Source organism: Chiloscyllium punctatum, chromosome 37 (assembly GCF_047496795.1).
Source record: "Chiloscyllium punctatum isolate Juve2018m chromosome 37, sChiPun1.3, whole genome shotgun sequence".
Lineage (NCBI taxonomy): Eukaryota > Metazoa > Chordata > Chondrichthyes > Orectolobiformes > Hemiscylliidae > Chiloscyllium > Chiloscyllium punctatum.
Window position 1 is genome coordinate 19,619,633 of NC_092775.1, and position 24,586 is coordinate 19,644,218.

Below are 24,586 nucleotides of genomic sequence, written 5' to 3' on the forward strand. Positions count from 1 at the left end.
GATAGACAACCTTGACGGAGTCACATGAGTACCTGCCACATCCAAGGTGGGAGGTGTCCCCATGTGTAAAGGTGGTATCCATGTCCACACTTTGACACGTCTTGCAGCACCTACCGTGACAGGATTGTATGGAGTCGTCCTGAAAGCCGGACAGCTTGCTACGAACAATGATCTGTTTGAGGTTTGACGATTGTTAAAAGGCAAGCAGTGGAGGTTTGGGGAAGGTCTTGGCAAGATGCTCATCCTCATTGATAATGTGTTGCAGGTCATGAAGAACATGGTGTAGTTTTTCAGCTCCTGGGAAGTACTGAACAACTAAGGTTACCCTGTCGGTTTCAGCACGTGTCTATCTCCTGAGGAGGTCATTATGGTTCCTTGCTGTGGCACGTTGGAACTGGCGGTCAATGAGTTGAGCATCATACCCCGTTCTTATGAGGGCATCCCTGAGTACTTCCAGGTGCCCATCACGTTCCTTCTCATCTGAGCAGATCTGGTGTACGCGTAGGGCTTGTCTATAGGGGATGGCTGTTACAATGTGTTTTGGGTAGAAGCTGGAGAAATGTAGCAATGTGAGGCTGTCTGTGGGTTTGCGGTAGAGTGTGAACCTTGGATTCATGTCACACTACAGGTGACCACTATTGCACTACACACACACACACACATTTTGTGGGGTGAATTTGTACTTGCAGAGTTACATTGTACTTTGCTCAAAAACTGCATGAATTCATGTAAAATTCTGTTATCTCACTTTTTAGATTAGAATCAATCTAAACATCATTGCATAGACAGAGAACACAGAGGGCTAACATGTTCAACAGATTGTCTCGCTAACACCAATTGTTACAATTAACCTGAGAATGCAACTTTTAAAAAAAACGTTTTGTGATTTATACATGAAAGAAATGAAACTATCATGGAATTCCAATAGATGAAAGACTCAACAGACAATCAAGGTATTTTTCAATGTATAATTTCAGTTACATCACACTGTAAATTTTTGCGATAAATTCTGTGCCTTATAATTGTATCCTCTACAATCACCTGATGAAGGAGTGACACTCCGAAAGCTAGTGTGCTTCCAATTAAACCTGTTGGACTATAACCTGGTGTTGTGGGATTTTTAAACTTTGTACACCATAGTCCATAGTCCAACACCGGCATCTCCAAATCATGGAGTGAATGTGTAATACTAATTATTTTCAAAATGTGCTTGATGAAAGAAAAAGATGAAGTGGCGATTGTTCTGAGATTTAAATTATAGTTTTTACCTTAGGTCCCTGTAGGAATCAAATTCAAGAGGAATGCTCAATGAATAAGATGCCATTTTTTAAAAAAAAATTGGTTTAAAAATGGTTCTGACGATGGTTAATCTCATCAGGTCTAAAAACAATCAGAACAACAGTATAGGTAGACATTCCTTTATCCAAAATCATCGGGACCAGCCGTTTTTCAGAATTTGGACTTATTTTGGATTTCAGAATATATGTAGCACCCCCTGTAGGGTCCAGGACAGCATCCCGTAACCAAACATCAATACTGCAGCAAAAACGTATGAATACTCACACTAAGTGGAATAAATAAAGACTAGAAATACTACCACAGTTTATTTATAGAGTAAAATACTGATAAATGAAATACATAGACCATAAATACTCAATATTTTATTTCCAGAAAAACCATTCCAAGAAAAACATTCGGTAAAACTTAAACATACTCAGCTTCAGCACTATGGCAGACGGCGTTTTTGAAGACTTCTTTAAGTATCATCTGTCTCATTAACATAGAGAGATTGCTAAGACAGAAACCTGAGTAAATTGCCATAATCGTTTGCTCACTGATAAATGAACTTTGTTCAAGGCCAGCAATTAACTGATCACACATTTTCACCAACTGTGTTCACTAAGTCATCATCATCACCACTATCCTCACACTTATCTGTATTTAAAACCATTTCAACAATTTTCCCATCGCTCAAGGGATGCACGACAGGTGCATCATTGTCAATGTTCAGCATTTCTTCAATGTCAGCTTCCTGTAATTTATTTACATTTTTGTCCGATAGACTTTGTGTGTAACTTACAAGGTTTGCTATCAACTTTTTCTCTTCAGTGACACAAAATCCTTCAAAGATTTCATCTGTAGATTCATTTATATCACACATCATTGTAGGCCAGAGTCTGTGCCAAGCTTTTGTTAATGTTGATTTATCAACATCATTCCAAGCATTAGTGACTGCGTAAATGGCATCCTTAACATTAAACTCTTCCAGGAAGTCTTGGATTCCTACCTCTCTGTTGACTGCAGCAAAAATACAGTTTAAAAAAATAGTCTTTATACTTGCTCTTCATGGAGCGCAAAATTCCTTGGTCACAAGGAATCACAGATGTCACATCAGGGGGCAAGTAAATGCCAAAAACATTATTTTTCACAAGAAGTTCAGCAGGGGGATGTGCGGAGCAGTTGTCCAGGAACAATAACATTTTACAGTTTTCTTCCAGTCCAGCTTGCCTGCAATGAGCTTGTGCCACTGATACAAAGTGGTTACTGAACCAGTCGAAAAAGATTTCTCGGGTTACCCATGCTTTTTTGTTTGCATAATACTGCACAGGTAAATGGTGTTCACCTTTCAGACATCTCAGATGTTTGCTTTTCCCAATCACTGCCAATTTCACCTTGTGTGTGCCTGCAGCATTGGCACACCCAAGAGTTAACCTGTCCTTAGTATCCTCAAAACCTATTGGTGCTCCCTCATCAGCTGTTGTTAATGTTTTTCTCAGGACATTGCGCCAGTCGAGAGCTGTTTCATCAGCATTGTAAATTTGTTCAGAACTAAGGCTTTGTTCAGATATCATCTTGGCAAATTTATCAATAGAATTTTCAGCTGCTTCATGGTCAGCAAAAGCCTTTTCACCACAGATTTTCAGGTATTTTACACTATTACACTTCTTAAATTTCTGCAGCCAACCTTCTGAATATTGACATTTGTCTTTAATGTTCAGTTCTTATAATATTTTCTAGCTTGTTTCATGACCAACAAACCAGTCAATGGCACACCTTCACTTCTTCGTTGTCGAATCCACTCCATCAACATATGGTTAAGATTTTCATTTTTTGCCCTATGCAGTGTTTTCTTATTTTTCATTAGTTTATGGTCATCACTGTTACCATAAAACTTCAGTAGCTTGTCTTTCTGTTTCTTAAAGTCATAGACAGTGGTAGTTCCGACATCATATTCTTCAGTAAGATGCCGCACAGACACATCACGATCAAACTTCTATAATAACTCTACTTCCTGCATTATTGATAACGTCAGATGCTTCCTTTCCTTTTTATTATTTTTAGGCAGAGCTGTACCTGCAGCTCTTTTTGGCATTTTCACAGTGAAATTAAACAATTAAACACAGTGAAAAAAACACACAATTGACGCCTGCCAGTGCTGGGCCACACCGCCACGTGGGTCGACTGGGTGTGGCCTTCACCCACCAAACAAACCTTGTTATGTTATGCAGACATGACTGATGCTTCACATTCCATGAAAATACTTCGGATTTCGGAGTTTTTCAGATTTTGGAATTTTGAATAAAGGATCATCTACCTGTACTATTAAAATTTAACTCAAACTATTTGTTTAAAGTATTCACATTCAAGTTACCCTATTTGAATACAAGGACTGATCCAAAGTGTCACGTCCAACAGCACAAGACAGACTGATCTACAGTAATATAAAGATTTGACAGCAACTTGGCCAAAATAAAGTTTACATACATACACATTCAGTAATGCATCTGGATGTAGTACCTTTTTGTTCTTTTCTTCTCTTTGCTCCATCACCTTCAGTAGTCAATTGTCAAAGTTATGCTAGAATATTCATACATTGATCTACCATTTATAACTGTCACAAATTCTGTTTTGTCAGTTGTCAGAGTAACAATTGGAAAGGCTGTGTTTATAGTATAGAAACTAAAATTCCACAAAATCCTGTGGATTCAATATACTTAAAATTTTATAAATTTCACAGGACCCTGACAATTTCAGACATTTTGAAATAAAAAGCTGCTTCAGTTAAGAATAACTTATATAGACTGAACATTTTCTTAACATAACAAGAACAAATATTAAGACCCACAGGCTGCATACTTATGTTAAACAGTTGAAAGATTTACACGTTTGGGTGGGTGGGAGAATGGGATTGCTTCATATGCCATTAGAACTTTACAAAGATAAAAGTAAAGATACTTAACTGTTTAAAATAATTGAATAGCAAACATTAGAGCAAATATTTCTCCTAAAACCAAACATCCACAAATTGGAAATAGACAGGAAGTGCTAAGTGTTTCCCCTACTGACTGGAGAGGGATATTGCCTTATTTAATTGGTGCATAACCGAGTGACTAGCTTCAAGTATTGCTAAAATCCCAACAGCAAGTTACTCCACTGCACAATGTATTTAGAGACTCAAGAGGAAGGCAAAAATGTTCGTGTCGCTCCACAAACCAATTCAAAATACTAAATGGGGAAATAGAAATATAACAATTCTAGCGTACTTACAAATGCAAACAAGCACACAAATACACAAATTAGGAGGAGTAGGTCATTCACCTTCTCAAGCCTGTTGTGCAATTTAATAAGATCACTGTAGATCAGACTGTAGCCGTAACACCATTTTCCTATCTAACTCCTCATAACACTTTAATCTTGTCAACCAAAAATCTAACTCAGCCCCCATTGTGCAATTTGCTTTGTTGAGGCAAACTACAAGAGAAGAAAATTTCTCATCTCAGTCTTAATGACAGACATCTTATTTTCAAATTGTATCCTGTAGTTCAAGTCTTTTCCACAAGGAAAAGTATTATTTTAGCATCCACTGCGAAGACCCTCAGGTCTTATATGTTTTAATAATATTGTCTCTCAGTCTTTTAGACAATATGGTGTAGGAGCAGAAGGAGGCCATTTAGCTCAACAAGTGTCCTCTGCAATTGAATGGATCATGGTTGATCTGATAATCCTCGACTTTTCTGGCTTGTTCCCATAACCCTTGATTCACTTACAGCTATAACGCGCATTTCTTCAAAGTGAATTGGTTATAACACAATTGAAGATTTAGACCATCATTTGTAGAACGCAAACTTTCCTTACCTGTATTGGCTATAACGAGATTCCGGTCTCATTGTTAATGGTGCTGCTATTATGCAATTTGCTTGTAAGGCTGGATCTCACGGGAACAGAACTATCACCTTATATCAGAACAGACTGTACTGGTTTAATTCTATTTACCTCTGCCTTGAATATACTTTAGGACATAGCTACTACAGCCCTTTATGACAAAGGGTAGTGAATCTGCAGAATTCTAAGAGCAAAAATTCATCATCTGTGTCCCAACCGGGTAACCCACTGGGTCTGCTCCGCCATTCTGTCATGGCTGATCAGTTTCCCCCAACCCCATTTTCCTGTATCATCCCCATAACCTTTGATCCTCTTACCAATTAAGAACTTATTTATTTCTGCCTTAAAAACACTCAATGGCTTGGCTCTAACAACCTTCCATGACAATGAGTTCTAAACAGTCATCCCTTAACTCAGAGGCTGTGCCTTGGGTCCTAGTCTCTCCTGTTAGTGGAAACATCTTCCCTACGTCCACTTTGTCCAGGCCTCTCAGTATTCTCTAAGTTTTAATGAGATTCCTCCTGTCTCCCCCAATCCTTCTAAACTTCATTCAGTAAAGACCCTGAATTCTCATATGACAAGTCCTTCATCCCCAAGAACATTCTTTTAAACGTCCTCTGGACTCCCAAGGCCAGCACATCCTTCCTTAGAAATGGGGGCGCAAAACTACTTTCAATATTCTAAATAGAGTCATAGAGATGTACAGCATGAAAACAGACCCTTCGGTCCAATCCATCCATGCTGACCAGATATGCTTATTCCTGAAGAAGGGCTTATGCCCGAAACGTCGATTCTCCTGCTCCTTGGATGCTGCCTGGCCTGCTGTGTTTTTCCAGCACTACATTTTTCAACTCTGGTCTCCAGCATCTGCAGTCCTCACTTTCTCCTATGCCGACCAGGTATACCCATCCAAATGCCTCTTAAATGTTGCAATTGTACCAACCTACACCACAACCTCTGGCAGCTCATTCCATACACGTACCACCCTCTGCTTGAAAAAGTTGCCCCTTAGGTCTCTCTTATATCTTTCCCCTCTCACCCTAAACCCATGCCCTCTAGTTCTGGACTCCCCGACCCCAGGGAAAAGACTTTGTCTATTTATCCTATCTATGCCCCTCATAATTTTGTAAACCTCTATCAGGTCACCCCTCAGCCTCTGAAGCTCCAGGGAAAACAGCTCCAACCTGTTCAGCCTCTCCCTGTAGCTCAGATCCTCCAACCCTGGCACTAAATGTGGTCTTATACAGACTCAGCAGCACATCCCAGGTCTTGTCATAAAGTTTTACAGCACAGAAACTTATCCTTCAGTCCAATTTATCTGCGCCAACCTGTTATTCCATTTTCCAGCATTTAGTCCATGTTCCTCTAAACTCTTTCTAATCACATACATAACCAAATGCCTTTTAAGTGCAGCTGCACCCATCTCCAACACTTCCTCTGGCAACTCGTTCCATACATGCAGCACCCTCTGTGCGAAAATGTTAACCCTTGATCCTTTTCAAATTTTTCGCCTCTCACCTTAAACCTATCCCCTCTTGTTTTAGACTCCCCAGCCTAGGAAAAAGATCTTGGCTATTCACCCTATCCATGTCACTCATGATTTTATAAATCTCTAGGAGGTCACTCCTCAGCATTCAATGCCACAGGGGAAAAAAGCCCCAGCCTATTCCATCAGTACTGTCACAGGAAAAGGAGAGATGAGAAATAAGGGTAGCCTTACCATTCACATGACAACAACAGGCATTTTAAAAGACTTCTTTTTTGGCAAATTCTAATCTTATCATTCAATTTCATCTTTCTTCAGAAACACTTCTGGTCACCTCTTAATTTTATTACTTTGTTTTGACCACCTTTCTTGGGAACTTAATTCCACATTTCTGAGCATTGTTGATAAGTGATTGCATCCAACATTTTATGGAGAATATTGATTTATGCCGGAAATTACAGCTATAACAAGGCAAATTTTTGTTTTACTTTTAAACATAGAGTGTCAGAGTCATACAGCATGGAAACAGGCCCTTCAGTCTAACAATCCATGCCGACCATGATCCCAAACTAAACTAGTCCCACCTTCCTGCAAACATTTCATGTACTTATCCTAATGTCTTTTAAACATTGTAACTATACCCCCATCCACCACTTCGCCTGGAAATTCAGTCCACACATAAATCACCATGTAAAAAAATTGCCCCTTGTGTCTTTTTTCAATCTTTCTCCTCTTACCTTAAAAAATGCCTCCAGTTTTGAAATCCCCCAACCAAGATAAAAGACATCTGCCATTCACCTTATCTATACCCTGCAATTTTTAATAAACCTGTATAAGTTCATGCTTCAACTTCAGAAATTCTAGTGAAAAAAGTCCCAGCCTCTCCTTATAACTCAAACCCTCTATTCCCAGCAACATCCTGATAAATCTCTTCTGAACCCTCTCCAACTTAATAATATCCTTCCTATAATGGAGAACAGAACTGGACACAGTACTCCAGAAGAGGCCTTTATTATGTGGCTATTAAATTGAGAGATTAAATCAAATCCTCAAGACCTTTCAGAATCTGATATTCTCAATATTATTAGAACTTCAGATTATCAGATCATCAAAATTGAAAACAAGGTCTTACTATTAAATTCTACTCCATAAATAATAGCCAAGATACGTACCCTAAAAGGGCTAATTGAAGACATTTACATTTATTATTTTAATAGCCTGGATTTTTTTTTTGTGCACTTAACCCTTAGGGATTACAGACACACATCCACCAATTAGATCGTTTGTTATCTATGGTAGAAAATGCAGATTTTTATTTAATCGTCACATGTATCAAGAATCAGCTCTCAGAATTCTTCCTCTGTCCATCACAAGGTGTGTGGCCACTTCCTAACAAAAAAAAACTCCAAACTGTTATCTGCTGAGTTAATTCCTACTATGTGGAAATTAGTCCTCTCAAAACAAATGCCAACACGCTCTTTGCCTTTACTACCAAATTAATCTGCACGTTAACCTTACAAGAATCCTGAACCAGGACTCTTAAGTCCATGTGTGCTTCAGATTTCTGAAGCCTCTGCTCATTTAGAAAATCGCTCATACCTCTATTCTGCCTACCAAAGTATACACACTCTGATTCTAGACTCTCCCATAAAGGGAAACAGCATCACAAATCTATCCTGTCAATTTCCCCAAAAATCTTGTTATGTTTCAATAAGGTCTGTCTCACTCTTCTAAACCCAATTTATTCAACCGCTCCTTATAAAACAATCCCTCCATGTGCAGAATCAGTCTAGGGAACCTTCTCTGGACTACACTATCCACACTAATATACTACATCCAACACCATGGGATCTTGACTTATTAAGCATCCTTGCACATGGTACTTTATCGAATGCCTTCTGAAAATTCAAATAGGTCACATCCACAGATTTCTCTTCATCTACCCTGCTTGAATCTCCTCATAAATTTGTCAGGCACAATTTCCATGTGAAGCTATGCTGTCTCTGCTCAATCATATTATGCATTTCTAAATGCGCTGCAATTACATCCCTTACATTGGATTCTAACATTTTCCTAATAACAGATGTTAAGATAACTGGTCTTTGTTTTGTTTTGCCTCCTTCCTTTTTTAAATAAAGGTGTTACATTGGCAGTATTCCAATGTGACTTTTCCAGAATCTAAGTATTCCTACATAGTTACTACCAGTGCATCCACCATTGCTGTAGTTATTTCTTTTAATATCCCAGGATGTCTTCCATCAGGTCCAGGAAATTTATTGGTCTTTAGCTCTATTAGTTTCCCTAACACTTCTTCCTCGAGCGATAGTCCTCTCCTGTTTGCCCCTTGATTATTTAGTAATTTTAGAATGCTAGTAGTGCTCTTCTACTCTGAAGACTGATGTCAACTCCTCTGCCATTTACAGTTATAGAGTCACACAGCACGGAAATAGAACATTCGGGTCAACCAGACCACGCCAACCAAATTCCCAAATTATATCAACCCCACCTGCCTGCGCTTAACCTATATCCCTCCAAACATTTCCCATTCATGAACTTATCCAAATGTCTTTTAGGCATTCTAACTGTACATGCATCCAACACTTTCTGTGGCAATTCATTCCGCACACGAATCACTGTGTAAAACGTTGCCCCTCATGTCCTTTTTAAATCTTTTCGCTCTCACCTTAAAAATATGCCCACTAGTTTTTAAACTTGCCTACTCTAGGGAAAAGACCCTTGTCACTTATCTATGCCCCTCGTGATTTTATAAACCTCAATAAGGTCACCTTCAACCTCCTACATCTAGAGAGAAAAGTCCCAGCCTTTCCAGTATAACTCAAACCTTCCATTCCCAGCAACATCTTGGTAAATCTTTTGATTTTTAAAATAATATCCTTCTTATAACCGGGCAACTAGAACTGCACACAGTACTCCAGAACAGGCCTCACCAATGTCCTGTACAACCTCAACATAACATTCAGCTTTAACAAAGGGTCAGTTAGACTCGAAATGTCAGCTCTTTTCTCTCCTTATAGATGCTGCCAGACCTGCTGAGATTTTCCAGCATTCTCTCTTTTGGATAACATTCCAACTGTTATACTCGAAAGGTCTGAGCAAAGAAGGCAAGTGTGCTAAATGCCTTCTCAACCACTCTATGCAAAATTCAAAAGATTTATGAATGTAACTGAACTCCTTGGTCTCTGTTCTATAACACTACACAGGCCCTACCATTAACTGTGTAATTCCTGCCCTTGTTTGTATTACCAAAATGCAATACCTTGCATTCATCCAAATTAAACTCCATTTGCCACTCCTCAGCCCATTCACCCAATTGATCAAGATCTCTTTATAATCTTAGACAACCTTCTTCACTTTTCCCTAGATCATCAATTTTGCTGTCATCTACAAATTTACTAACCATTCCTCCTATATTTTCATTCAAACCATTTATAAAAATGACAAACAAAAGTGGACCCAGTACCAACCCCTGCGGACCCCACGAGTTACAGGCTTCCAGTTTGAAAAACAACCCTCCACCACCATTCTGTCACTTACCATAAAGACAATTTTGTATCCAATTGGCAGGCTCATCCTGAATCCCATGTGATCTAACTTTACCATGTGGAAATTTGTCAAAGCCTTACTAAAGCTTAAAAAAAGCCCTGAAGAAGGGCTTATGCCTGAAACGTCGATTCTCCTGTTCCTTTGATGCTGCCTGACCTGCTGCGCTTTTCCAGCAACACATTTTTAAGCTCTGATCTCCAGCACCTGCAGTCCTTATTTTCTCCAAAGGCTTACTAAAGTCCTGGTTCATATTACTGCTTCTCTCGCCTCATTCATTAGGAGCTTATATTCACTTTGGTAGCTTTCCTTTTTATATATTTAAAGAAACTCTTGCTGTCTCTCTTAATATTACTTGCAAGTTTACCTTAAAAAAGTTTACCTTCTCCCTCTATGCCTTTCTAGTCATCATTTGTGTGCTTTCCCAATCCCCTGGTTTACCTACAACTTTTGCCACATTATTTGTTTTTTTCTTTCAATTTGATCCTAATCTTAACTTCACTGGTTAACAACGCTTGGCTTAATCCTTTCCTAGAAACTTTCTGACTGGGATAGATCTTTGCAGTGAACCATTTTGTTACACTATTCCTATTCTTTCTCAACCAACTTTTCTCCTATAGTCCTTTCTCATGCCACTCTAGCTATATCTGCGCTCATTTCTTTGTAATTAGTCTTATTTAAGGGTACAGGCTGTTCTGCTATAACGTGCATTTCATCAACATGAAGTAACTATAATGTGATTGACAAATTGGGGATACAGTTTCTAAAGCATAAACTTCTAAAACATGTGCTGATGTAATGTGACTACATTGTCAACACTTTAAGCACTGTTTCTAAAGCGCGAATTTTCTACAACACAGGGTTGCATAAGAACATAACCATTGCTCTATAGAAGAACTACTTGTCTGTCCAATTGGTATAGACCAAACCTTTATATCCTTTTCTAAAGGCAGACCCAGCATCCCAGGAATCAGTTAAGTAAACTTTCTCTGAACTGCTTCGCATGCAATTCCAGGCAGCACGGTGGCACAGTGGTTAGCACTGCTGCCTCACAGCGCCAGAGACCTGGGTTCAATTCCCGCCTCAGACCAACTGACTGTGTGGAGTTTGCACATTCTCCCAGTGTCTGCGTGGGTTTCCTCCGGGTGCTCCGGTTTCCTCCCACAGTCCAAAGATGTGCAGGTCAGGTGAATTGGCCATGCTAAATTGCCCATAGTGTTAGGTAAGGGGTGGATGTAGGGGTATGGGTGGGTTGCGCTTCGGCGGGGCGGTGTGGACTTGTTGGGCCGAAGGGCCTGTTTCCACACTGTAAGTAATCTAATCTAAAAAAAAAGTCTAAAACTGTAAGTAGTATTGCAGATGTTGTCTCACAAAGGCCCTCTACAGCTGTATCAGAATTTCTCTACTTCATATTCCATTCCCTTTGCAATAAGTGACAACATTCCATTTGGGTTCCTAATCACTTGTTGTCGCTGCATGCTAACTTTTGTGATTCACATAACAGCAGACCCAGATCCCTCCATGACACGGAGTTCTGCAGTCTTTTTCCGTTTAAATAATATTCTGTTTTTGTATTTTTAGTAGGCTGGAGCATTTAAAAATAAACCGTAACAATTTCTAAACCATCCTGATTCTTAAAGATTATGGTAATCAGTTGTAATAACCAGATAAATAAAATCTGCTTTAAGTTTTAAGGCAACATATAAATTGCCAAAGTTCCTCTGTGTATGCACTCATTAAACAAACAATGCACTGTTTAAACCAAAATGTCAATATTTTACGTACTTGTATATTTAACTAAATTATTTCTGCTACAATATAAACATTGAAGCAATGCATCATTGCAGGAACAGAATCAAGCTCTCAGTAAAATGTAGTGTCTACTTTCTCCTACCAAAGTTCTAATAATTGTGAGAATATCAGAATTCTTACTAAGTTTCTGGATACTTAACATGCTAGAAATTTTAGTGTTTTTAGGTTGTTTCTGGACAATCACAAATTTCTCACACAGAAGGGGGAACACTACAAAATTTTATTTTCATTTCATTATTTCTGAAACAATGAATTGACACAATTGCATTTAATTTACACTGTGTTCATTCATCCTGTTTTGTCAATTTTTTTAATGCTAATTGCACTTGCTGTAAATCTTTAGGGTTCCCTTCACCATTTCTCCCTGTACTGTTTATTCAGGTTATAACAAAAATAGTTAATCTGCATATAAGCACAAATAATTTTGTTCAACTGTTCATAATACTACCATGTGCTTCTTAATACGGCTTGTTACTTGTTTCCTTTGAAACTTTGATTAAGTAAATATTTTTTATTCATTCACAGGACACGGATGTCACAATCTAGGCCAGCATGTGGGTGTCACTGGCTGGCCAGCATTTATTGCCTGTCCCTAGGAGCCCTTGAAGTGGTGATGTGCTAGCTTTTTGAGCAGTGGATTGACACTCATTGCCAGTAGGGAGAGAATTCCAGGAATTTGACCCAGTGACAATGAAGGAATGGCAATGCATTTCCAAGTCAGGATGGTGAGTGGCTTGGAGGGGAACTTGAAGGTGGTGGTGTTTCTATATATCTGCTACCCTTCTCCATCGTGATGGAAGTGGCCGTAGGATTGGAAGGCTCTGTCTGAGGATCTTTGGTGAATTTCTGCAGTGCATCTCAGATAGTACACACTGCTGCTACTGAGCGTCGGTGGAGGAGGGAGTGGATGCTTGTGGCTTTGTCCTAGATGGTGTTAAGCTCCTTGAGTGTTGTTGGGATGGCACTCATCCAGGCAAGTGGGGAATATTCAATCTCACATCTGACTTCAGCCTTGTAGATAGATGGTGAACAGGCTTTTGGAAATCAGGAAATGAGTTAGACGTCACAGTATTCCTAGTCTCTGACATACTCTTGTAGCCAAGAATTGGCAATCTGACAAAATTAAGTGATACTGTTATTAAATGTAGTTTGTAAGTTTAATTTCACACAAATTATGGATTTTACACTATTTAATTCCATTAAAATTGTGCACTCCAGTGTAATACTGATGTTTTGTCTTCCAAGGACACGTTAAGCATAAGCCCCATGTCATAAAATTCCATGGCACTATTTCGAAGAACAGGAGAGTTATTCTCAATATCCTGGCTAATATCTATCCCTCAAGCAACAGGACAAAAACAAATTAGCTGGTCATTGTATCAATGCTGTTTTGTGAATTTCCCATGTGCAAATTGGCTTTTGCATTATCTGAATTAAAATACTGGCCACACTTGATTGGATCTGAAAATGTGTTGCTGGAAAAGCGCAGCAGGTCAGGCAGCATCCAAGGAGCAGGAGAATCGACGTTTCGGGCATGAGCCCTTCTTCAGGATTGGATGTAAAGCACTTTGAGATGTTTTGGGGTCATGAAGTGTATGATATAAATGTGAGTTTTTTTTCTCTACATTTAAATTTTACTATATTATGATTACTATTTTAATTTCCATTAACACAATAGTTAAGTAGTGATTTGTTCTGTTCATGTTATCTCACAAGTTATACAAACATATTTCTTATCCTTGGGAAGCCCCAACACAGGTATTTAATTTTCTAATGGGAAATGCTAACCTAGCTTCTCTATTCATAACGCTATACGATCTGTATAATGTTTATTGCATCCACTACTTCCAATTTAGCCATGTGCCATTTCATTGGTAAACGCTGAAAATAATTTGCACAGGATTTAATATGAACTGCTATTGCGCAATGTAAAATGAGAAAAAAAATAAGAGTACACATCCAAGTACGAAGATTTTAGTGATTTTCACATAAAAGGTTGTATGTTACTTTTTCCCAAATCACCAAAATGATACGCATGAGTACTGAAATTTACAGAGTAACTATCAACTGATTCAATGTGAAGTTGAATAATCTCCTGAACATGCGATCTTCAGGATAGCAGAAGCTGAAAAACTAAGAAGGAAATACGCAGAGAAAAATTGAGGTACGAAGGTAAACTGGCCAATAATATAAAGGAGGATAGCAAAAGTTTTTTTAGGTACGTGAAAGGCAAAAAAATGGTTAAGACTAAAATTGGGCCCTTGAAGACAGAAACAGGGGAATATATTACGGGAAACAAAGAAACGGCAGAATAATTGAATTGGTACTTCAGATCTGTGTTCACTGGGGAAGACACAAGCAATCTCCCCGAGGTAACAGTGGCTGAAGGACCTGAACTTAAGGGAATTTATATTTGCCAGAAACTGATTTTGGAGAGACTGTTAGGTCTGAAGGTTGATAAGTCCCTGGGGCCTGATAGTCTACATTCCAAGGTACTGAAGGAAGTGGCTTGAGAAATCATGGATGCATTGGTGATTATTTTCCAGAGTTCGATAGATTCGGGATCAGTTCCTGCGGATTGGAGGGTGGCTAATGTTGTAGCACTTTTTAAGAAAGGTGGGAGAGAGAAAGCAGGAAATTATAGACCAGTTAGTCTGACCTCAGTGGTGGGAAAGATGCTGGAGTCTATTATAAAGGATGAAATTACGACACATCTGGGTAGTAGGAACAGGATAGGTCAGAGTCAGCATGGATTTATGAAGGGGAAATCATGCTTGACTAATCTTCTGAAATTTTTTGAGGATGTAACTCTGAAGATGAGGGAGATCCAGTAGATGTAGTGTACCTGGACTTTCAGAAAGCTTTTGATAAAGTCCCACATAGGAGGTTAGTGAGCAAAATTAGGGCGCATGGTATTGGGGGCAAAGTACTAACTTGGATTGAAAGTTGGTTAGCTGATAGGAAACAAAGAGTAGTGATAAAAGGCTCCATTTCAGAATGGCAGGCAGTGACCAGTGGGGTACCGCAGGGATCAGTGCTGGGACTGCAGCTTTTTACAATATATGTTAATGATATAGAAGATGGTATTAGTAATAACATTACCAAATTTGCTGATGATACTAAGCTGGGTGACAGGATGAAATGTGATGAGGATGTTAGGAGATTACAGGGTGACCTGGACAAGTTAGGTGAGTGGTCGGATGCATGGCAGATGCAGTTTAATGTGGATAAATGTATGGTTATCCACTTTGGCAAGAACAGGAAGGCAGATTACTACCTAAATGGAATCAATTTAGGTAAAGGGGCAGTACAGAGAGAGCTGGGTGTTCTTGTACACCAGTCAATGAAGGTAAGCATGCAGGTACAGCAGGTAGTGAAGGCAGCTAATAGCATGCTGGCCTTCATAACAAGAGGGATTGAGTATAGAAGCAAAGAAGTTCTTCTGCAGCTGTACAGGGCCCTGGTGAGACCACACCTGGAGTACTGTGTGCAGTTCTGGCCTCCAAATTTGAGGAAAGACATTCTGGCTATTGAGGGAGTGAAGCGTAGGTTCACGAGGTCGATTCGTGGAATGGCGGGATTACCTTACACTGAAAGACTGGAGCGACTGGGCTTGTATACCCTGAGTTTAGAAGACTGAGAGAGGATCTGATTGAGACATATAAGATTATTAAAGGATTGGACACTCTGGAGGCAGGAAACATGTTTCCACTGATGGGTGAGTGCCGAACCAGAGGACACAGCTTGAAAATACGGGGTAGACCATTTAGGACAGAGATGAGGAGAAACGTCTTCATCCAGAGAGTGACGGCTGTGTGGAATGCTCTGCCCCAGAGGGCAGTGGAGGCCCAGTCTTTGAATTCATTTAAGAAAGAGTTGGATAGAGCTCTCAAGGATTGTGGAATCAAGGGTTATGGAGATAAGGCAGGAACAGGATACTGATTAAGGATGATCAGCCATGATCATACTGAATGGTGGTGCAGGCTCGAAGGGCAGAATGTCCTACTCCTGCAACTATTGTCTAATGTCATATTAGACATCCTTGGCTGGTTCAAGCATCTCACTTCAAATGGGGCAATAAGAGAATAGGAACTTGAACAGAACTTTACCCCATAACTGAGTTACCTCAAACTAAAGCTAAATGTACTAAATTGTTGCACATTAATTTTCTTCATTCTCCTGTTACTGAATCCTTACAGGGACAGCTCCAATGCTTCCGGTCATACTCCAATACATTTCACAAGTGGAACTCTTCATGCGAGGGTTTGACAGTGAATGACAACACTTGATCACTCAAAGAAGTGTCACAGCAGATTCTGATCCTGCCACCTCAGCACATGTACAAATGTGCCCTTGAACCAACACTGACTTGAAAATGATCAGGACCAGCAACCAGATTCAGGACCAGATTCCCTCTCATCTCCCCTGCAGCATTTTTAGAGATGTGAAAAATCAACTAATTCAGAGTTATTGAGAAGCATACATTCATTCAGTTAGAGTCCACTTAACCTGAAGAAAGTGAGGACTGCAGATGCTGGAGTACCAGTATTGAAAAATGTGGCGCTGGAAAAACACAGCAGGCCAGGCAGCATCTGAGGAGCAGGAGAATCAACGTTTCGGGCATAAGCCCTTCTTCAGGAATGAGGCTGGTGTGCCAAGCGGGTTGAGATAAAAGGTAGGGGGGGGAGGAGCTCTGGAATTACGATAGGTGGAAGGAGGTGAGGGTGATAGGCTGGAGAGGGAATGAGGGTGGAGAGGTCGGGAAGAAGATTGCAGGTCAAGAGGGCGGTGCTGTATCAGAGGGTTGGGACTGAGATAAGGTGGGGAGAGGGGAAATGAGGAAGTTGGAGAAATCTACATTCATCCCGTGTGGTTGGAGGGTTCCTAGGCGGAAGATGAGGTACACTTCCTCCAGGCGTCGTGTGGCCAGGGTCTGGCGATGAAGGAGACCAAGGATGTCCTTGGCGGTGTGGGAAGTTCAGCCACGGGGCAGTTGGGTTGGTTGGTGCGGGTGTCCCAGAACTGTTCCCTGAAACGTTCTGCAAGTAGGCGGCCTGTCTCCCCAGTGTAGAGGAGACCACATCGGGTGCAGCGGATACAGTAAATGATGTATGTGGAGGTGCAGGTGAATTTGCAACGGATGTAGAAGGATCCATTGTGGCCCCAATGGATCCTTCCATATCCGTTGCAAATTCACCTGCACCTCCACGCACATCATTTACTGTATCCGCTGCACCTGATGTGGTCTCCTCTACATTGGGGAGACAGGCCACCTACTTGCAGAACATTTCAGGGAACACCTCTAGGACACCCACACCAACCAACCCCGTGACTGAACACTTTAGCTCCCTCTCCCACTCAGCCAATGACATGCAGGTCCTTTGCCTCCTCCATTGCCAGACCCTGGCCACACAACACCTGGAGGAAGAGCACCTCATCTTCCGCCTTGGAACCCTCCAACCACAAGGCTTGAATGTAGATTTCTCCAGCTTCCTCATTTCCCCTCCCCCCCACCTTATCTCAGTCCCAACACTCGGATTCAGCACCGCCCTCTTGACCTGCAATCATCTTCTTCCCGACCTCTCCGCCCCCACCCCCTCTCCAGCCCATCACCCTCACCTCCTTCCACCTATCGTATTCCCAGCACCCCTCCCCCAAATTCCCTCCCCCCTACCTTTTATCTCAGCCCGCTTGGCACACCAGCCTCATTCCTGAAGAAGGGCTTATGCCTGAAACGTCGATTCTCCTGCTTCTCGGATGTTGCCTGGCCTGCTGCGTTTTTCCAACACCACATTTTTCAACTCCACTTAACCTGAGCCAGCCTCAGCTTTTTGACATATGCTATAACTCAAGTTTGGAGTGCTGAACTCAACTGTCATATTTAAGTGTAGGCTCAAGTTCATCATTTTAAAATTTCCATCACAATCTCTGAAAATTTCTCAATTTTTCAATTCATGTGCTTCACATTAGGCTGTGGAGCAACGTGTAAAGGTATTCCTAGCAACATAAAACTAGCAATCATGTAACTATACTGAATAGAACTGTTTACATGTAAACAGCACTTTTGCACAGAACATTCAACTATCTATTTGTCATTTTCATAACTTCATCTACTTCCCAAATAAAAATGCTTTCAAGATGGAGTGATTAAGAGACATTTTCTTACTGTCTTTACCATATAAAGAATAGTTATGAATCTAAGATTTGTGTTTATTTTACAGCATGTTTACTACACAATGCCATTTACTTTTAGAAAAAAAAACATTCTTATTAAAAGTTATATATCTAGATTTACAAAACCATAGTAATCACATTGCGACAGCAAATTGGTAACAATCACTCAAAAAAAATGAATGTATTCTCACAGTTTTAAGAATTTTCAGTTAATGTGTTGTGAAATATTGTCCAGATGTACCTTTAGAATGTAATCCAAACAAATCTCTAAAATATGACAAAGCTGAAAGTAATAAAAGCGCTGGATTTTATGTTAAATGTCAATCTTCCATTTATTCTATAGGGAAAAACTATGACAACCAGATTTTCTTTGATTATACTAAAATTCCCATGATGTCTTCATTCTAAGAGTATGCCATCTCGCAAAGACAATATGAGGGGCAGATTGAATTGTTAACTATTTCTCTGTATCTCTCATTATTTTGACTTACTTTCCCTCTTGCATGCAATTTCGGTCCCCTTGCTTTGGAGACCGTTCAGAGAATATTCATTAGATTAGTTGAAGAGATGAAAAGTTGTCAGATGAGGGGAGATTGAACAGTCTAGGTCAATACTCGCTACAGTTTCAAACAACAAGAGATCTAATTGAGGTATATAGATGCTAAAGGAGATCGACAGAATAGATGTAGAGTGGATGTTCCCCCCTTGTGGGCAATCTAGAATAAAAGATTATAATTTTACGCTAAGGGGCTTCTCTCAAAGATTTGTGAATTTGTGAAATTGACAACCCAAGAGTGGTGGACACCACACATTGAATAGATTTAAGGAGATAGGCTTTAAATTTGTAACCGGTTAAAAGGTTTATGAGGAGTGGGTAGGAAAGTGGAGTTGAGGCTAAGATGAGATCAATTAAGATAGTGTTAAATGGCAGAACAGGCAAGTGGGGCTTAGTGGCCTACTCCAGGTCTTATTCTTAAGTTCTTATTTTCTCAATTTATGCAAAGGCAGTATTGGCAGTGACTTCAAGTAAAGTACCTATTCAGTAATCTCACTGAGCTACTAAGTAAAGGTAAAGTCACTATAGTCCCAGAGAACCATTTGGCTGCTCTCCCATTACAGAGACAACGGACGGTGAGTTTAACCAGAGGGTAACTATGACTCAGGTGAGGAGCAAGGGTGAGAAGGTGGGACCGTCATGCTGACCTCAGCTGATGTGGGAAGTGAATTCACGCTGTCGGCTTTACCCTGCATTGCAAACCAGCCATCCAGCTGTGCTAACTGATCCTCAACTGAGCCTCTCCTTGTATACTTCTCTGTACTTAAAGGGAAGCGTACACTCATTTTAGAGAAATGTTTGAAGTTCTGGACTCCATCTTCTTAAGCCACACAGGTAGTTTGTCATTGGCAATTACACCAGAGCCACTTAACAAAAGAGGAAAGTTTGATCAAAGGTTTCCTTCTTAGAACGAAGTTTCCCATTTAAAATAAAAGCATCATAACTCACACTAAGTCCCGTTCACCCATCAGATCTGCACTTCATAGGGTTGCTGGTTAAGTAGCATGACAATTCTAAAATTCTCAGCCTTGTTTTTAAAATCCCTCCATGGCTTTACTCCTTCATATATCTGTAATCTCTGGGCCCAACTCCCGCCGAGGTATTGGTCCTCAACTACTTCTGATTTCTTGTACATCCCCAGTTTTGGTTGCTTCAATCTTGATGACAGTGCTTTCATTTGCTAAGACTTGCTCTACAATTCCTGCCCCAAACACCCTGCCGTTGTATCCACCTTTAAGACATTCCTTACCACGTAGCTCTTTGCAAACTTCTGATCATCTGAGCCAATATCTTTTTGTGTGGCTTGGTACCAAATTATCTTAATGCTCTTGTGAAACGACTTGGAGGGGGACAAGTTAGCTCAGTTGACGAGATGGCTGGTTTGCAACACAGTGATGCCAACAGTATGGGTATTTCCTGCACCAGCAGAGGTGACCATGAAAGACTTGTCTTTTGAATCTCTCCCCTTGCCTAAGGCACAGTGATCTTTGAGTTAAACTACCACCAGTCGTCTTCTTTCTGGTGAGAGAGTAGCACTGTTGTTCTCTGGAACTATGATGATTTTTATCTTTACCTAAATATCTTTGGAATTTTTTAACGTTAAACATGCCGTATTAATGTAAGATGTATTGAAGAAAAAGCAAACTTTTGTTTAGTTACTTCTTTCAACAAGCTAACTGGCAGCTTAATGTTCCAGGGCATAGGTGCTATAGGAAGGATAGAAAGAGGGGCAAGAGAGAAGGGGGAAGAGGCATTTTTGGTTAGGAAAAACATTATGGATGTACGTAGGGAGGACATTCCTCACAGATCATCAAGTGAAGTTATATGGGTGAAATTTAAAAATAAGAAAGGGATGATGACCTTGTTGGGATTGTATTATTAACCCCCCCCCCCCCCCCACCCCATAGTCAGTGGGAAACTGAGAAGTAAATATGTAAAATCTCGGATCTCTGTGAGAAAAATAGGTTTGTAATAGTAAGGAAATGAGGTAGGGAAAGTAAGTGAGGTGTCAGTGGGGCCAGCACTTTGGGGCGAGTGATTATAACTCTACTAGTTTTAAAACATAATGAGGAGGTGCCAGTGTTGGACTGGGGTGGACAAAGTTAAAAATCACAACACGAAGGACAGAGGAGCAATGCTCTGAAAGCTTGTACATCCACATAAACCTGTCAGACTATAACCTGGTGTTGTGATTTTTAGTTTTAAAATAGTTATGGACAAAGATAGAACTGATCAAAAAGTTAAAAGTTTAAAGTGGAATAAGGCTAATTTTGACAGTATTAAATAGGAACTTTCAAAAGTTGATTGGGGGACGCTATTCGTAGGTAAAGAGATTGTTGGGAAGTGGGAGGCCTTGAAGAATGAGATAATGAAAGTTCAGAGACAGTATGATCATGTTAGTGCAAAGAGCAAGGCTGGAAGGTGTAGGGAATGCTGGATGACTTGAGAAATTAAGGTTCTGGTCAAGAAAAAGGAGGCATATATATTAGATGGACAGCTGAGATCAAATAAATCTCCAGAAGAGTGTAAAGGCAGTAGGAGTATACTACTGTAGGAGTATAGAGGGAAATCAAGAGGGCAAAAAAGAGCTTTGATAAACAGAATTAAGGATAATCCAAAGAGATTCAACAAATATATTAAGGGCAAAAGAGTAACTAGGGAGAGGACAGTGCCCCGTAATATTCAATGTGGCTGCCTACGTGTGGAACCACAGGAGATGGGTGAGATACTAAACAAATATTTTGCATCAGTATTTACTGTGAAGAACATGGAAGCTACGAAATTAGGGAAATAAATACTAATGTGTTGCTGGAAAAGCGCAGCAGGTCAGGCAGCATCCAAGGAGCAGGAGAATCGACGTTTCGGGCATAAGCAATTCTTCCGAAACGTCGATTCTCCTGCTCCTTGGATGCTGCCTGACCTGCTGCGCTTTTCCAGCAACACATTTTTCAGCTCTGATCTCCAGCATCTGCAGTCCTCACTTTTTCACAAATAAATACTAATATCTTGAAAAAAACTCATATTGCAGAAGAGGTGTTGCTGGAGATCTAAAAATGTACAAAGCTAGATAAATCCCTAGGACATAATCAAGTGTTTCTCAGAACTTTGTGGGAAGCAAGGGAAGAGATTGCTGGGCTCCTCGCTGAGATACTTGTATCATCAATAGCCACAGGTGAAGTGCTGAACAACTGGAGGTTGACCAATGTGATGCAATTATTTAAGAAAGGCTGTAGGGAAAAAACCAGGGAACTATAGACCAGTGAGCCTTATGTGGGTAAGTTGTTGCAGGGGATTCTGAGGGACAGGATTTACATGCATTTGGAAAGGAAGGGACCAAGTAGGGTTAGCGAGCACGGTTTTGAGTGTGGGAAATTGTGTCTCACTAACTGAGTTTTTTGACGAGGTGATCAAGAAAAGTGATGAAGGCAGAGCGGCAGACATTGTCTATATAGCCTTCATCAAAGCATTTGACAAGGTTCTGTATTTTAGATTGCTTAGTAAGGTTCAATCATATGGAATCCAGGTGGATCTCGCCAATTAGATACAGAATTGGCTTAAAGGTAGGAGACAGACCATGGTGGTGGAGGGTCGTTTTTCAGATTGAAGGCCTGTGATTAGTAGGGTGCCATGAAGATCAGTGCTGGGTTCATTGCTTTTCATCAAATGATTTATATAATCGATTTGGATGCGAATATATGAGATATGGTTAGCAAATTTGCAGATGATACCAAAATAGACGGTGTAGTGGACAGCGAAGAAGATTATCGCAGCACATAACGGGACATTGATCAAATGGGCCAGTAGGCTGAGGGGTGGCAGATGGAGTTTAATTTAGATACATGTGAAGTATTGCATTTTGTTAAGGCAAACCAGGGCAGGACACTGGGGAGAGCTGCTGAACAAAGAGACCTAGACTGCAGGTTCCTTGAGTGGAGTCACAATTATACAAGGTGGTGAAAAAGGCTTTTGGCATGCTTGCCTTCATTGGTAAGCACACTGAGCATAGGATTTGGGATATAATATTGTGGCTGTAGAGAACAGTGGTGAGGTCACTTTTGGAGTACCATGTACAATTCTGGTCACCTTTATATAGGAAGAATGTTGTTAAACTTGAGAGGGCGCAGTAAAGATTTACAAATTTGTTGCCGGGACTGGACGGTTTGAGCAATAGGCAGAGGCTGAAAAGGTTAGGGCTTTTGTTTCTGGAGCGATGGAAACAGGGGGGGTGACTTTAAAGGTTTACAGGGTGAAGAGCCAAAGTCTTTTTCCCAGCGTGGGGGAGTCCAAGAGTAGAGGACTTGGGTTTAAAAGGGGAGAGGGACAAGACTGAAAAAGGACCTGAGGGGTAGCTTTTTCATGCCGAGGGTGGTGCGTGTATGGAATGAGCTGCCAGAGGAAGTCGTGGAGGCGGGTAAAAATACATTTGAAAAGCATCTGGATGGGTATATGAATAGGAAGAGTTGAGAAGGGTATGGGCCAAATGCTAGCAAATGGAACTAGGTCAGTTTGGGATGTCATATTGGCGTGGATGAGTTGGACTAAAGGGTCTGTTTCGTGCTATATGACTCTAACTCTATAAACTTAAGATATACTATGAAAATAGTACTCACCTAAACTTTTATTTCCTTTTAAAGGTTATGTTAAGATGGTACTTGTTCAATACAATTTATAATTTTAAACTAATTCAAACAAATTTCCTATGGCAATCTAAACATCACTACAGTAGCTCAGATGCAAGTCAAACTTTAGAATCGCAAAATTTCAGTGAAGAATCTAGCTCTTCTCTCTGTTCAAACAATTATAGGTGAAAGCTTCATATGCTGATCAGTGCACATTTTTGAAGTCAAAGTGATGATAACCATGTCTGATTAACTTGATATTGATTGCAGTTAGACAATGCAGTAGCAAATGCAGCAATTACGTGACGATTTTGTAGACATTAGTCATAATTCCACAATATTAGATCTTAATCACCAATTAGTACCTTCTTGGTCACAGGTGACAAAAGGGAAACTGTACTACCACAGAAGCAGAAATAATTTAGATGATCAGTTTAATTAATCCTTGGTTCTAATCGGTGTTATATCACACTTATTTCAGAGCAAAACTTTGATATTAACAGGCAATTCATCAGCTGAATCAGTTACCTGTCAGTAAGCACAGTAAGTATTCATTACTTTTAATTGATCTTACAAAAAAACATTTTTTGCAGTTTAATTCAACTTCTGAAGGCTGCTGAATATTTACACACTGGGTTTAAATTATAAAAAAGTTATTCATTGTGCAAAACTCTCCTACCATCCAAAAATAAAACTAACTTTACTAACTGTTAAGATTACTCAGTCCTATAATAAAAATTCATCAACACTGCCACGATACTGAATGAGGTAAAATGCAAGTTTCCACTACAAGCAAGCTGTACAAGCCCTTAATGATCAATGTTTTAAAGTGAACGAAGAACTGGATTTGCAAGTGATTTCACTCTGATCACCTGGAAATGAGTAAAATTACAACTGTAAATTGTAATTCCATTAACATTACGTGCACAAGGTTAACGGTTCGGTATTTTAAAAGTAAATTAACTTCAACCATGACACCTTCTATATTCTGCTAGTCAGAAATACTAATTTATGGAATTGATAAGTTTAACTATAACAATATTTGGTAAATCAAAACGGATGTTTTTAAAACTGCCAATAATTCTGTGTGCCAGTTTAATCTATGCCCTGGTAGTTAACAGCATATTCCAAATTAAGTTTTCCCATTTTGATCTAATTGCCTCTGACAAAACTATAAAGCAAATATTCTGAAGACTGACATTGAGCTGGAAAAGA

General features: G+C 40.0%; 1 protein-coding gene across 1 annotated transcript in view; it reads right to left on the bottom strand.

Annotated features, from left to right (window-relative positions):
- LOC140462914 (transcription initiation factor TFIID subunit 4-like) overlaps positions 1-24,586 on the bottom strand; it is a 102,006-nt gene that overhangs the window by 75,911 nt on the left and 1,509 nt on the right. The window lies entirely within an intron of this gene.